Source organism: Lithobates pipiens, unplaced genomic scaffold (genome assembly GCF_037356315.1).
Source record: "Lithobates pipiens isolate NorthernLeopardFrog02 unplaced genomic scaffold, aLitPip1_a1.2 Scaffold_8, whole genome shotgun sequence".
Taxonomy (NCBI): domain Eukaryota; kingdom Metazoa; phylum Chordata; class Amphibia; order Anura; family Ranidae; genus Lithobates; species Lithobates pipiens.
In genome coordinates, this window is record NW_027507903.1 from 460,019,325 (window position 1) to 460,035,022 (window position 15,698).

The window sequence follows — 15,698 nt, forward strand, 5'->3', positions numbered from 1 at the left end:
ACCGCACTGCCTAGAAAACGCACAGTTTTTTGGGAAATGCGGAGTGCGAATACAACGCACATATGTGAACCAGACTTATTGAAAGTCATAGATTTTAAAATGTTCTGCGAATTGGATGCAGTGTAACCCGCACATAATTCGCATAGGTATGAACCCAGCCTAAAGGAATCCTTTGCTGCCTGTTTGTCCAGGGTCACTGGCTGAGAAAGTACTGAAGTCAAGGATTAGCATGACAGATGACCAGCTGCATTTTCGGAAGGCGTCGGCAGTGATTGGCTAAAATTTGTCTGAGCACGGGTTTAAAAGATTTATTTTATAACGGTAATATGTGCAAATATTCCTTTGCCAAGATTGGCTGCATGATATATGACTTTATCAACCCTGTCCTCAGGGCCCACTAACAGGCCAGGTTGTATGTATTACCTTGGGGAGATGCAGACTAGAATACTGCAATCACTGAGCAGCAAATTATATCACCTGTGATGTATTTCAATTATCTTGCAAACCTGGCCTGTTAGTGGGCCCTGAGAACAGGGTTGATGACCACTGCTCTAGCATACGGATTAAGTTTCTCATTGTGATTTGCACTGAAACACTGTCTCAGAACCAAAAAAGAAATCTTATATGGATATGCTACTAATAACATTCACATCTGTGTATAGTACAGAGCCACCGATAGCAGGGTACAGGCAGTACTTCCAACCTGGGCCTAGACCCTGTTAGACCAGCAGGCAGGGCCCTGGCTCTGCAGGAGCTACCTACGGGCAAGGCCCTGTCAGGTAGACTTTATGGTGCCCTTTTAGTTAGGCTGTACAGGGCCCCATGATTACTGATAGATGCTCTGGGCTGAATACTTGCTATATGCAGCATATGGTTCCTGGCATCACACCGCTCACCTTTGCTGGCCTCCTTAATGTTTGTGCAGTTTGAGATGACATCTCCTCCAGTAAAGGGGGTTCCAGTTGGCTTAATGAATTCTAATGGTTGCCTTGTGTATACTTTAACCGCTTGATCTCCAAAAGTTTTACCCTTCTTCATGACCAGGCCATTTTGTGCAATACGACACTGTGTTATTTTAACTGACAACTGCGTGGCCATGCAACGCTGTACCCATATAACCTTCATATAAATTTTCCCCCCACAAATAGAGCTTTTTTTTGTGGTATTTGATCAGCATTTTTTTTTTTTGGAACTATGAACAAAAAGAGACTGACTATTTTTTTAAAAATACAAATATTTTTTACTTTCTACTATAAAACATATCCAATAAATCAGGGATATGCAATTAGGGAACCTCCAGTTGCAGAACTACAAGTCCCATGAGCTATAGTGAGACTCTGAAAGCCACAAGCATGACACCCAGAGGCAATGATTAGACTTGTAGTTTTTCAATAGCTGGAGGTCCGCTTATTGCATATCCCTGCGATAAATAATAGAATCTAATCTATATCAAATTTCTTCATAAATGTAGGCCAATATGTATTCTGCTACATGGTTTTTGGTAAAAAAAAAAAAAATCCCAATAAGCGTATATTGATACGCACAAGTCATAGCGCCTACAAACTATTGTGTATATATAGTTTTTTTGTTTTGTTTTTTATACTAGTAATGTCGGTGATCAGCAACGGATAGCAGGACTGCGACAGTGCAATGGACAGTCAGACACTAGAACCCCATACACACTATTCGATTTTCTGCAGATTTTTGTCTTCAGATTTACCAAAACTATATAATATGAGGTCAAACCTTAAGAGTTTCACTACATGGTTTTGGTAAATCTGAAAACAAAATCTGCAGAAAATCTAATAGTGTGTATGGGGATCTAACTGACACTAATACAGTGATCAGTGCTAAAAAATTGCACTGTTACTGTACTAATGACATTGGCTGGGAAGGGGTTCAATATCCAGGGTGATCAAAGTTTTAGCTAGTGCTGCTTTTACTCAGGGAAGCGATGGATTTTATACCCTACTTTCAAGACACAAAAGCCATCCCTTCGCCCCTGTCAGAATGAAAATCTGCCATGTTTACATAAGCAGATCTCTGTTCTGTCTGTGCCTGAGCCTGACAATCGGCAGGTCTCTGCTGACATCCAGTGCCTGGCACCTGCATAATGGCTTTTTTTGATTACTCACAAGCAGGCCCATCGGTGGAGCGCGCCCCCCAGGCAGACATATAGAATCGCGTATATATACACGTGATTCTGTGCAGGAGGGCTGCAGTAAATGTGCTATGGGGCATCCTTAATCACTTGCCAACCGGCTCCTTGTACATATACGTCGGAACTTTGAAGATGGATGTCTAGGTAATGGCAGCAGCTGCTGCCACAACCGAGATATCCATCTTTTCAGGAGTCGGTTGTATTTACGATAATGGTGGTCTTTGGGTTCGCCGCAAGATCATCGTTGGTGGGAGAAGGCCCTCTCTCGCTGCTCTCCCGCGCCCTCCGCTGCTTACCGGAGCCATCAGCAGTGGCGGAGGCGTTCGGGTCCTCTCTGTACCTGGGCATGGGGGCGAGTGAGGCCAAGATGGCCCCCACCCATCTCCATACCATAGCAGGGCGGAAGCGACGTCAAAATGTCACTTCCACCTATAGCTCTTAAAGGCATATTTTTTCAAATGACAATTTTTTTTTGTTTTTTAATTGCATTTTAGTCTAAATATGAGATCTGAGGACTTTTTGACCCCACATCTCATATTTAAGAGGACCTGCCATGCTTTATTCTGTAACAAGGGATGTTTACATTCCTTGTAATAGGAATAAAAGTGACCCAATTTATAATTTTTTTTTAAAACGGTGAAAAAAATGATAAAACTAAGTAAAATAAATAAGAAAATTTTTATTTTATTTTAAGCGAACCGTCCCGGCGAGCTCCCATGCAGAATGCACACGTGAGTAGCGCCCGCATATGAAAACGGTGGTCAAACCACACATGTGAGGTATCGCCGCAATTGTTAGCCCTCCTCTGTAACTCAAAACATACAACCTCTAGAATTTTTTAAACATCGCCTATGAAAATGCATGTTTATAAGGGGAGTGCAGAGGTGGGCAGGGAGTCTACTAACATCACGACTCCACCCACTGAGCCCTGGACAACAGACCCACCCACAAAATCTGCAGTTTTTCGTATCTCATAGGAGACATTTGACAGATAAGTATACATGCAAGGAGGCATATATATCCTTCTAGATAACCAATAGTGCATTAGTTTAGAAAGGATGAGAGTAGGTTTACATCCACTTTAAGTGGTTAAGCCGTTAAAGGACCTGCAGAAGCTGAGGTGTGGACTGCTGTGACTATGCTGTGCAGCCTATTGTTGTACAGACATCATTGGGGCACAAGGGAGGCACCAAAGTAACCATTGGTAGATTTTTAGTCTTAGAATTATTGGACTGGAAGTTATCTGTGTGCTGGAAATTCCCCCCCCCCCCCCCCCCTCGTTTTAGTTATCTCTTTCCTGAAATCTCTTCCTATTCCTCAGTGTGTATTTGTAGAAATATTTATAGTGTAGCCAAAGCTGGGAAGGTTCACCCTGGCACTGTGTCTTGGTGATCGCTGTCACTAAAAATAAAGAATATTCAGGTTTTTACTGTTTTGTTTTTTTCCCCATTTTTTTTCTGTAAAAGTGGAAAACCTACTGTTTGTAAATAAGATCTGATTAAAAAAGAAAAAAAATTAAGACATTTCTAAAATGTTGAATTGTAACAAGAACAAGAATTGAGGTAAAATCTCCCAGTGAAGGACACCCATACTAGAAGCAGCTGTTTGAGAGGATGTCCTTTACTTGGGAGAGGGGAAAAAAGCAAAATAACAATTGAAAAGGGTCAGTTTTCTTTATCGTACACCACAGGACACAGAGCCGATTAATTATAAGAACTACTTGGGTTATACGCCGCCTGTAGGTGAATGGACACTGGTAGAGCAATCAAACAGGAAGTCCTCCCCTACTCCTACACAGGAAGTACTTCAGTTTTTTTGCCAGTGTCTGTGAGGTGGTGGTCACTGATGTGATACATGTGCTCTGGGAGCATACGTTCTATTTAAAATCATGGACTTCATTCGGATTAATTCGAAAGAGCTGTCAGCCAAAATGGATGGTACCCAAGCCTCATTGAACAGGAGAAGATTCCTCAAGGTTTGCCTGTAATGCAGCCTTACGGTGCTGGATCCTGCGTAATGGAACCCTGTGCAGTGTTTGTTCTGATCAAGGTGTTTTCTCCAGGGTGCTATACAGGTCCAGGGGAGTGGACCCCAGATTAGGGGGACCCAGTCCCTGAAGGTCTTTTTATGACACAGCCCACCGTGATGGGTGAAAGCTGGACTCCTGTTAGACTCAGAGTCCTGCGGCAGGAATGGTAAGTCTGCATGTTGCAATTTTTTTTTAAAAGTAAATAAAAAAGTCTGTCTGGTTTTTCTCCCGGAGTATTGGGCTGCAGTGTCTCCTCCAGCCTCTAGAGGGTGTGGGTTCACTCAGCATGACCTAATCCTGTATAGACAGGAAGTAGAAGGGTGGCTATTTTCTGGGGAACCATGTGGGCTGAAGGATCAGCAAGGCCTCTGAAGCAGGCTACATAAGAGCTATGTGACCACATAAGTCATATACTGCATAAAGGTATTCTTACTGCTTAACCATTTAAGCCCCAGACCAATTTGCAGCCAAAGGACCAGGCCCCTTTTTGCGATTCGGCACTGCGTCGCTTTAACTGACAATTTCTTTTGGTGGTATTTGATCACCTCTGCGGTTTTTATTTTTTGCGCTATAAACAAAAATAGAGCGACAATTTTGAAAAAAATGCAATATTTTTTACTTTATGCTATAATTAATATATCCCCCAAAAAAATATATAAAAAAACATATTTTTCCTCAGTTTAGGCCGATACCTATTCTTCTACATATTTTTGGTAAAAAAAATATCGCAATTAGTGATTATTGATTGGTTTTTGCGCAAAAGTTATAGTGTTTACAAAATAGGGGTTAGTTTTATAGCATTTTTATAAAAAAAATTTTTTTTTACTAGTAATGGCGGCGATCAGCGTTTTTTATTGTGACTGCTACATTATGGCGGACACATCGGACATTTTTGGGACCGGTGTCATTTATACAGCAATCAGTGCTATTTAAATGCACTGATTCCTGTGTAAGTGACACTGGCAGTGAAGGGGTTAAGCACCAGGGGGCGGAGAGGGGTTAAGTGTGACGTGTGTGTTTTTTTTACTGTTGGGAGTGGCTTGGCATGTGATGTCACTGATCGTCTTTTCCTATAACAGGGAACAGACGATCAGTGACAGCCACACTAGGAAGCACGGGAAGAGGTTTGTTTACACATACCTCTCCCCGTTCTTCAGCTCTGTGACCCGATTGCTAGACACCAGCGGCGATCGGGTCCTGCGGCCACAGTCACAGAGCTCAGGACCGGGTCGCGAGCTGGCCGCTGGCGGCGCGCACGACCCACGGCTAGGCACTTAAAGAGCAACATACCTGTACGTTGATGTGCCCAGCCGTGCCATTCTGCCAACGTAAATGTGCAGGAGGCGGTCCTTAACCACTTCCCACCAGCGCTCTACTTCTGACCGGACGTTCCTGAAGTAGCGGGATCGCGCGGGTGCGCTCCCGCACAGCTGCGCAATCCCGATGCGCGCGTGTCCCCCTTACACGCCGCATCTCGGATCGGCACGAGTGCACTGTAATTTGCCCTCCTGATCCGCACGAGGGCTGTGTCTAATCACAGCCATCGTAAGGTAAACAAAGGGGTATGGATGGCAGATGACAGGTGATCGCGCCGCTGCGTGCTCACTCAGCGGCGCGATCCCGATCTGCCTGTGCCTCCCAGAGACTGCAGAGCAGTATACAACAGCAGGGCCATGTGATTGGCCCTCCTGATCGCATGACGACTTTGTCCAATCACAGTCGTCATGTAATGTCAATAGAGAGCAGTTGTAACTGCTCTCATCTCTTCCTCTTCTCACACAGAGCCTGTCAGTGAGGAGAGGAAGAGAGATCTGTGCTGCAGCTAGTGTCCCCAAAACACAGTGTCCCAAAAACACCTGTCATACAGAACAGCGGGCACGTCTGTCTGCCAACAGCGGGCACGTCTGTCTGCCAACAGCGGGCACGTCTGTCTGCCAACAGCGGGCACGTCTGCCTCCCGCCAACATAGGGCACGTCTGCCTCCCGCCAACATAGGGCACGTCTGCCTCCCGCCAACATAGGGCACGTCTGCCCCCCGCCAACATAGGGCACGTCTGCCCCCCCGCCAACATAGGGCACGTCTGCCCCCCCGCCAACATAGGGCACGTCTGCCCCCCCGCTAAACATAGGGCACGTCTGCCCCCCCGCTAAACATAGGGCACGTCTGCCCCCCCGCCAACATAGGGCACGTCTGCCCCCCCGCCAACATAGGGCACGTCTGCCTCCCGCCATCTGATATCTGCTGCCTTCCATCTGACATCTGCCCGTTAACATGACTAAAAGCTCGTACAGCGCAGAGGAGGCTTTCCAGATACTCCAGAGTATGTCGGACGAGAGTAGCGGGGAACTCTCTCCGTCAGACTCGGATAGCGATTATGAGCCAGTGGAAAGCAGTGGCTCCGAGATGGAAACCGAGGAAGATAGAATCCTAAAAAGGAGAAACGGGAGAAATGAGCAGGCGCAGACATCCACCAGCAGCGCTGCCCGATACGTTAGTAGAACCTGTAATTCCCCTTTTTACATCCCAGCCAGGCCCTCAGATACAGATGGAAAATGTAACCCCACTTTATTATTTTCATTTATTTTTTTACCAATGATCTCCTAACTGACATTGTGGAGCAATGTAATCTATACGCCAGCCAACATATAGCCAACAATCCAAGTTCTTCCTATGCCCGTCCTTTTGTTTGGAAACCCCCTCACCGTGGAAGAATTTAAAATTTTCCTTGGCCTAACCCTCAACATGGGGCTGACAAAAAAAAAAATGAAGTCCATACCTACTGGTCTACCCAACCTATCCATCACATGCCGGTCTATTCTAATGCCTCTGCAGGGGCATATATATCAACTACCAGGGCAGCTCTAAGAGTTATGCGACTCAGGAAGGTGAACTAAATTCTGTCCATCTTTATCATTGCTGCATATTCCAAGTATAGAATAGTGGCAGCGCAAATCTACTAGATTCCATGTTCTACAACAAGTTGGGGCAGGTGTTCGGGACGAGAGTCCCACTGGCAATAGGATTAAATGCACTGGTAACACCTTAGGGACCAGTTCACCCTTATTTGATGCTTTCCCTCTTTTTCGACTACTGCCACATCTTGTGAAGAATCCGCGAGGTGTTAACACTGATAGTGTTAGCCGAATAAGCCCATGAGGGCTTGGTACATTGACATAGCGAGTCTTGCAGAATGTTGCTCCTTGGACACTCCCAATCCAGCGGGACCAAATGGTCTTGAGTCCTGTATCTCAGCACTGTTGAGCCCCTGGTAGCCAGCTTCAGGGAACTTCAATTACAGAACTTGGCCTTACGTACCGTTAAGGGTCAGAGTTCATCTCTATCCATTTTTTCCAGAGGCCGTTGTTTCTCACTCCTTGATTCATACTTCAGACCTCGTGTAACGTAGACAGTCCTGCCTGTCAGGCCACTCTTGTGTTCTTGGGACTTGAATTTGATCTTGACTGTCCTTGCAGAGGCCACTTTTTGAACCAATTGGAAGATTATGTTAGTCCTTTATCTCAGAAGGTGGCTTCTTTGGTTGCTGTCACTTCACTAAGTGTAGTGTCAGTTGGCGGCTCTTTCATGCAAGGAGCCATTCTTGGTCTTGCATCATGATAAGGTGATGTTGCGTCCTGATCCATTTTTTTTTTTTTTTTTGCCTAGAATGGTTTCTAATTTTCACTTGAATCAGGACAGTGTCTGGCCTTTTATTTTTCTCCTAATCCACAGTCAGCAGGAGAAAGATTGCTACATACTCTAGAGATAGTTCAGGTGAAGGACCTGCTTGAGTTGTTTGCACCGGTCAGGAATCCTGGTTTGTGCTGCCAGAAGAGCCCAGGTAGGGCAGGCGACATCCAGGTCGAATATTTAGCAGTGGATCTGCCAGTATATCATTGCTTATGTTTTAAAGGGCAAAATCACATATTTTTCAAGGGATAGATTCTCTACCAGGTGTTTGGGGGTATCTTGTGCCATCCGCCGTCAGTGTCAGTGGCCCAGGTGTGCAAGACTACTATTTGGTCTTTGGTTTATACATCTACAGGGTTTTTACCAGGTAGATGTTAGATATGGAGGATTCTGCCGTTCGGTCTCAGGTCCTTGTCTAGTGACACTTTCTGTGATGGTGTCTTCCCTCCCCTCAAGGGTATTGCTGTGAGATGTCCCAAGTACTTTAGTATTATAATAACCGGCTCTGTGTCCTGTGATGTACGATAAAGAAAATTGGATTTTTTTCTACAGCTTACCTGTAAAATCCTTTTCTTGGAGTACATCACAGGACACAGTGTTCCCTCCCCTCTTTTGGGAATTTATTGCTTGCTACAAAACTGAAGTACTTCCTGTATAGGAGGGGATATATAGGGGAGGACATCCTGTTTGATTATAATTGATCTACCATTCACCTATAGGTGGCGTATAACCCAAGTAGTTATTATAATAACCAGTGTCCTATGATGTACTGAAAAAAATAAAGTGTAGCGCTTGTTCAATAAATAATGATTAAATAATCACACAAGTGAAACGTGCAAAAAGAGTGACAATCAAAAACCAAAATAAAATGGCATTCAAACAAAATCAATATTAACATATAAATGTGCAATTAAAAATGAATAAAAACTATTTTATATGTGAGTCCATAAATCATGAATGACTGTCCATAGAAATATAAAAATAATCCAACATATAGTGTAACTTGATTGAATAAAAATAATATACTTGACCACGTGGGACCTGTCACCTTTAATCACCACTAATAAGAGGGGGGTTTACCAGATCACCAGCGACCCCCTGTTTAGGGGAGGTCAGACAGCACATATAATAAAAAAAAAAACGGGTGTCTCCTATCTGCATACTTCGCCGCTCAGGTGATCAGTCACCGCAAACTTCCCAAACATTTTCCAGCGTGAAGGCTCATGCAAAATAAAAAGTGCTCCGAATCGTGTGATATGTTTTAGCACCAATTTTTTTATTTTTTATTATTGCATAAGATCAGATGCTGTAAAAAGGACTCCACCGAGTCTCCAATGTACAAATAGCATTTAAAATACAAACAGCGTTGAAGATAAAAAAAAACGGCTAGCAGATAAATAAACCTTAGCAACTGTGTATGCGAGGCCTACAAGTAACACCAACTCGGCGCCAGTTCCAACCTCTAACAGAAAAGCAGCAGAAGAGATAAATAACCTTAAAAATATACTAAAATATTTAAAAAGTATAAAACAGCAGTGGTTTAAAAAATATATAAAATATTACAAATGTTAGTAAACATATATTCACAGTCCAATCACCATAAACAAAAATACTAAAACAGCGTTATAAAGTTGATTAGTCCAGTATCACTCATGTGCAGTCTTCCCTTCACACTGCAGTCCATAATTGATGAATAGAAGAATATAGGACAGTTCAAACGGGAATTTGGTTTTGAATGTAGACTTCGGGGTAACACCAGAAAGTGCTCCTGCCACCAAAATACAGTCCACCACGTGTAGCACACTCCCCCTGGGGGGCACACTCACCAGATTCCTCTGGGTAAATAGGCATTCAATCAAATCAATTGTTCTACAGCCTTGTCCTATTTCCTCATCAAAAAATCTCCAAAAGTGCAGGGGTTCCAAAGTGTTGTCATAAGAATGCAAACAAAGTCGCATATAGTGTAATATCATTTATTAAAGACAACCCCCCCTTGCACAAATAGACCCCTTAGGGTCCTTTCACACGGGGCGGATCAGTGCTGATCCGCCCCGTGGATATCCGCTTGCTCAGCGGGGATCGCTGGAGCGATCTCTGCTGAGCAGGAAGATGACAGGTCTGTCTCTGCACACTGCGCAGGGACGGACCTGTCACAGCGCCGCTCTCCCCTATGGGAGATCGGGTGATGACGGACCGCAGTGTCCGTCGTCATCCGATCCGATGACGGATGGAAAAATAGCTTTTTCCTCCGTCACACTTTTTCGGAGCGGGTGGGAAGTCAGCGGACTTGTCACCGCTGACATCCGACGCTCCATAGACCTCCATGGAGCATCCGTTCAGGTCCGCCTGAAAAACTGACAGGCGGACCTGAACGGATCGTCCGTGTGAAAGGGGCCTTAGTAAAAACCGCGTACATAATAATAAAGTGACACAAGCATAATTCAGTGCAAGCAGAGGGCGCTCTTTGCAATACTCAGCCGTCCAAGTAGGTCACACGATTCCAGGGAAAAGCTGTAAACACTGCCGGTTAAAGCTCAGGAGGGCTGTGGAGCGCAGTGTCACTGCTGGGCTGTGGTGTAGGCCACGCCCTGACCGGTGGGGCACGGTCTACACGATAGACCAGCAGCGTGTAGGCCATTGCACATTTATATGTTAATATTGATTTTGTTTGAATGCCACTTTTGGTTTTGGATTGTCACCATTTTTGCACGTTTCACTTGTGTGATTATTTAATCATTATTTATTGAACAAGCGCTGCACTTTTTTTCTTTGCATTTCTGTGCCCAGTATCTGGGTTATGGTGTTCAGTTGCTGTTAGTTGTTTAAGTTTAACTGAGTGCAGATATTTACCTACTTACATCCTATGATGTACTACAAGAACAGGATTTTACAGGTAAGCTGTAGGAAAAAAAAAAAACATTTTTTTTCCTTTGTATTTTATGTCCTGCTGAAAATGGGTTGTTTTTAAAGTCAATCTCTTGCTTTAGTCCTCATGGACAAAGCACAAGGACATTAACATTTTTATAATTGTTCAGGCTTGCGTGTGAAAGGTTTATACTTGCCACCTTTATTGAAGCAAGATAAAACAGATTTGTCTTGCTTTTATATCCTTTTGCTCCCCTTTATGAAAAAAACTACAGGTGCTCTTTAAATAAACCACAGAAGTGGATGTCTGTTGCAGTTTATTATAGGGGTGTCATCAGCAAGATTTGTTCAAAAGCAGAACGGTATGATAGATGATGGGAACACCATTTCATTCTTCTCACAAAGAGCTGTTATGTCATAGAAATTGCTCTGTGGGATTAATGAATACATTTCATTTGCATTGAAAATCCACTCTAGAGATGGATATGAGGAAGCCCAGGCTTGTCTGAATAGGAGAGAATTTTTTTGTGTATAGAAATTTGATCATATTTCTTGATGAGATTTATTTCTCAGCTCAAGTGTTCATTTCAACTTTACAAAATGATGCACTGCTAAGCTACACAAGGCCTCGTTCAAAGGAGAGAGTTGTTTTGGATATGTCCTCTTCAGCCTAGCTATATATTCTTGTTGACCATAGCAATCTATCAACCGGCATCTTTCATGAAATAGTAATATTTTTTAAATTTTAAGTAATTAAAGAATATAAAATAATCTATTGAGTTGACGTGTAGCCAGGTGCTTGGCCAAGAATGGAGATTGAGAGAACTACTGGTTGAAGCTGCTCTGTAGCTGCTGGTTAACAGCTATTTCAGCAAGAGGAGGAACTGCTGAGCAGGAAGAGTTCCATAGACAAGTCAGGCAGCACTGCACTGTAGGATCTGTAGTCCGTAGGAGAGAGTGCCTACTCTGTAATAGCTTTTGACCTAGATTTCTCAGAGGGAGAGTGTGGGGGGGGGGGAGCTCTGCATTTTCTCAAGCTGTAAAGGACACAGCTACCTCCTGCCATGAGGGAGCCCAGAGTGTGCACATCACTGTATGGTGTGCAGCACATCGGCTGCCTGAGCACAAGTGGACCAATTGCTGTGTGTGTGTGAGCAGATACTGCAGCTCACTATCAGTGGGACTAGTGAGCTGCTGCTGTGGAAATGTACTATCTGCTACTAGAGAGAATGAGCCCTTTAGGAACTGACCATTCAGCCATCTAGTAGCCTTGTTGATGCCTGTAGACTTGACTGGAACTATACAACTGGGCCCCAACGCTAGCTGGCTGAATAGTTAGAACTAAAGGCTTCCTCTTTGCAGCTGCTACACAGAGACCTTTACCTTTTGCTTATGCTAAGAGGTACCTCTCAGAGGACCTTTCTCTATTTCCTAGCCATTCTCCTAGAGTGCACTCTAGACTAGTTTTATAGTAGTATTATTCATGTTGCAGTTAATGCTTATGTGCACTGTTTATTGCCAACTTTGCTGAATCATGAGTTAATGCCAGTCTAGTGGTACAGAACGAAATTCTAAGTTACCTTGGTATAGTAATAGTTATACTATCTAGCGGACTGTATCTGAACCTACATTCTGTGTGTTCATTTATGCTCAAACCAGTATTCTAACCTGTACCATTACATTGAGGTCATGTACCACAAAACAGTCTTGTGTCTATTTCTTGATGTTAATTCACAGTCGAGTTAGAGATTATATATATTTTATTCGTGATCCTATAAGTACTCGCAGTAACTTATTTAACCAGGTGTGTCAGAGGGGCTGAGGTTGTTCTTGGAGTCTAGGTGCAAAACAGAGAACCCAAATTACCAATTGGCTCCTGCGGGGTTAGCAATACACATGGATGAAAGTAACTTCTGTCATACACAAGGCCAAGCATAACGAGGAAGCATGCGCAAAATACATAGATTAAATAGTCTCAAGATCTTTGTCACATTGAATGGCTAAAGCCCAGTACACATGATGAGAAAATTAGACCGGAAAAAATCTCATTTGGAGCAATGATACGATAATCTATTCGTTTGTATACATCTTTCGAGAGCCAATCGTGACAGTTCATGCGAAAATATCCAAAGGGACAAGCACGAAAATGTTTCTTTTGGCATAACAGAAGGAACGATTTTCGTGTAATTAGTTTAGCATTTGTATGAAAAAAATCGATTGACCAAGACCATGCATGCTTGGAAAAAGCATACAATATAATACATTACATCACTTCTGAAGTTATGTTCTGTGTAACAAGAATTTTTGTAACTTAAATGACCTATTTGTTTTCAATATGAGTCTAACATGCAAAAAAAAAAGGATGATCATTTGTCTGATATTCTCATTGTGTGATCCTGGCTTAAGACACTAAGGCTAGTTGCACACAGGCCTAATAATTTAGGCTACGTTCAGATTGGAGCATTGTGGGCGTCGGTGGCAAAGCGGCATTATATTTAGCGCCGCTTTACCGTCCTTTTAGCGGTGCTATTTGGCCGATAGCGGGGCGGTTTTAACCCCCACTAGCGGCCCAAAGGGGTTAAAACCGCAGCAATGCTATGCCAGCGGTTTAGCGGCACTGGCCCATTGCTTTCAATGGGAACGGGCGCTTTAGGAACGGTGAATACACCGCTCCTACAGCACTGCAAAGATGCGGCTTACAGGACTTTTTGTACTGTCCTGCAAGCGCACCGTTCCAGTGTAAAAGACACAGGAGAGGTGCTTTACAGGCGCCATTTGATTGTTTACTCTGTACCCTCTTTCTTCTGTTCTCCCCCCCACTTTTTTTTAAATAAAAATATATAATTATGCTCTTTTTTTCCCCCCCCATCTCCCTGGATGTAAGGCACGCCTCCCACCCAGGCACCCTTTCCAATGCAACATTGCCTTATGTAAAGATGTTGATTTTTTTTTTCACTTCCACTTATAAGTGATAAGTTATTGTAATATTCAGCTCGTGGAACCTAATATTAAAAATGAATTAAAAAAATGTATTGAACAGGGTTTACAACACCCCCAAGTGCATACAACAACTTATCTTCTTCATTTGCTTGGGAGCCAAGATAACCTTGGCGAAAGCCTGGAAAAATCTCGGCTGCTAAGCGGAAAATTTCCTGGATCATGACCCAAGAACAAACAGTTGCAAAGCTGCTGGACACGATCCAATGCTTTGAAAAGGTATGGGAACCATGGGTCACACATAGCAAGATGTGTGGCCCATGGCCTCACTTTACCCAGGTCATCTACATACATGAAAGAATCGCCAGAGGGGCCACATACTCCTTCCCCCTCCTCTATCTCCTTTCTTCCCCTCCTAATCCTCCCCCACTTTCTCTTACCTCTTTTTCATGGTACATATCGCCAGACTTGTTATTGGCTTGTTGAAAGCTTAACACAACTCTTTGCAAGGAAATTTACCACTCATACTGGAATAAAATGCATATAGGCATAGTCTGCTACGCTTTGAACTGATCTAGAGCTGGCCCAAAGTGAACTCCCTTCTTCCTATTTCGGGGACTGTTGTGGTCTGGGATCCTGCTGAGGTAGACATCCCCTGGGAATGATAGGCTCTGTTACTCCACAGTGTGAACCTATAGGGGTGGAGTAATTACCCTGGAGGGTCCGGCATGGTACGACCCTGACCAAATCTATTACATTTGGACCAGTCTCCTCAGACGGTCCAGTCAACCAGCTCAGTTCAGAACATAGTGGTTATATAGGTTTAGCTGAATAATTTATACTTAGATGGTTGATAGTCTTAAGGACAGGTTAGCCAATTATGTTGTCTTCTTCAAATACATGTTACATGCCAAATGTTAATGGGAGCTTCTGCCCCCCCCCCCCCCCCCCAATCAGATCTCCACATTTTATGACAACATGTAATTACTGCTACTCCTATTGTTTGTTTCTAAAAAAAAAAATATTGAAACAGAAAAAATTTATTGAACAAAAATGCAAATTTTAAATTTTGAAGTACATTTGAAAAAGGTTTGCCAAGTCATCGTATGCACTGAAAATAATCTTGCGAGTGATCATACCAAAATCTGCTAGTGTATTACAAGGTTTAGTGTTGTGTACTGATGTCACTAGATTTGTTAGAAATGCTGAGGCCTCATCCAACTCTTGTATGTGTTTTTGCTGAATTTCTGTATGAAGCCCCAACATGGAATTTGCGTGTTCTCCCTGTTTTCTCATCGGCTGCTTTTGGGTTTTCTTGTTTTTTTTCCCCACTGCAAAGACGTGGTAGGTTGACTGGCTCCTTTCTACATTAGCCCTATTATGTGTATACAAACTGGCTATGTACATAAGTTACCACATTCTTTATGCCAGTCCCAAGGTGAGCAATTTGACAAGGTTGAAGAGAAACCTTGTGACCTACCTCGTAAAAAATTCTATGAAAAGGCTCTCAAGTTTATCATACATGCCTAAAGAAATGGTCCATGCTATCAAGTAGCGTCAGATTACAACTAAATGGATTTTGTGTAAAATTATTCTGCGCACAAGTTAAAAAAATATATGGTATATATAAAAAAGCTGCAAGCAAAAAGTTATCAAAGCCCCCAAAAAACTAAACAGATTTGGTTTTGTTCAGATTACCTAGATTTTTTCTTTTTGGTATTGGTGCCTACTTGCATGCTCCCTTTATATGCAAGTGAAGTACCTATGTATTTTCCAAATCCAGGTGTTATGCTAACATTGAGCACAGCTTCCAAGGGTCATCTCATGTCTTCTGTTGGCTACCAAATGTGATGTAGGAAGGAGCTGATCCAGTATCAACCAAAAAAGCTGTGCTCAGTATTTGCATATTACGTAGTGAGGTTTGAGGACACCAGGCACAGGTGAGTAGGCACCTAGAAGAGCCCACTCTATCAACCTGGGTTGTGCTAACATGGTAAAATGAGTCAAAAGGTTCAGTT

The 15,698-nt window shown here is 43.2% G+C and overlaps 1 protein-coding gene across 1 annotated transcript in view; it reads left to right on the forward strand.

Moving 5' to 3' along the window:
- PWP1 (PWP1 homolog, endonuclein) overlaps nt 1-15,698 on the forward strand; it is a 103,916-nt gene that overhangs the window by 41,977 nt on the left and 46,241 nt on the right. The window lies entirely within an intron of this gene.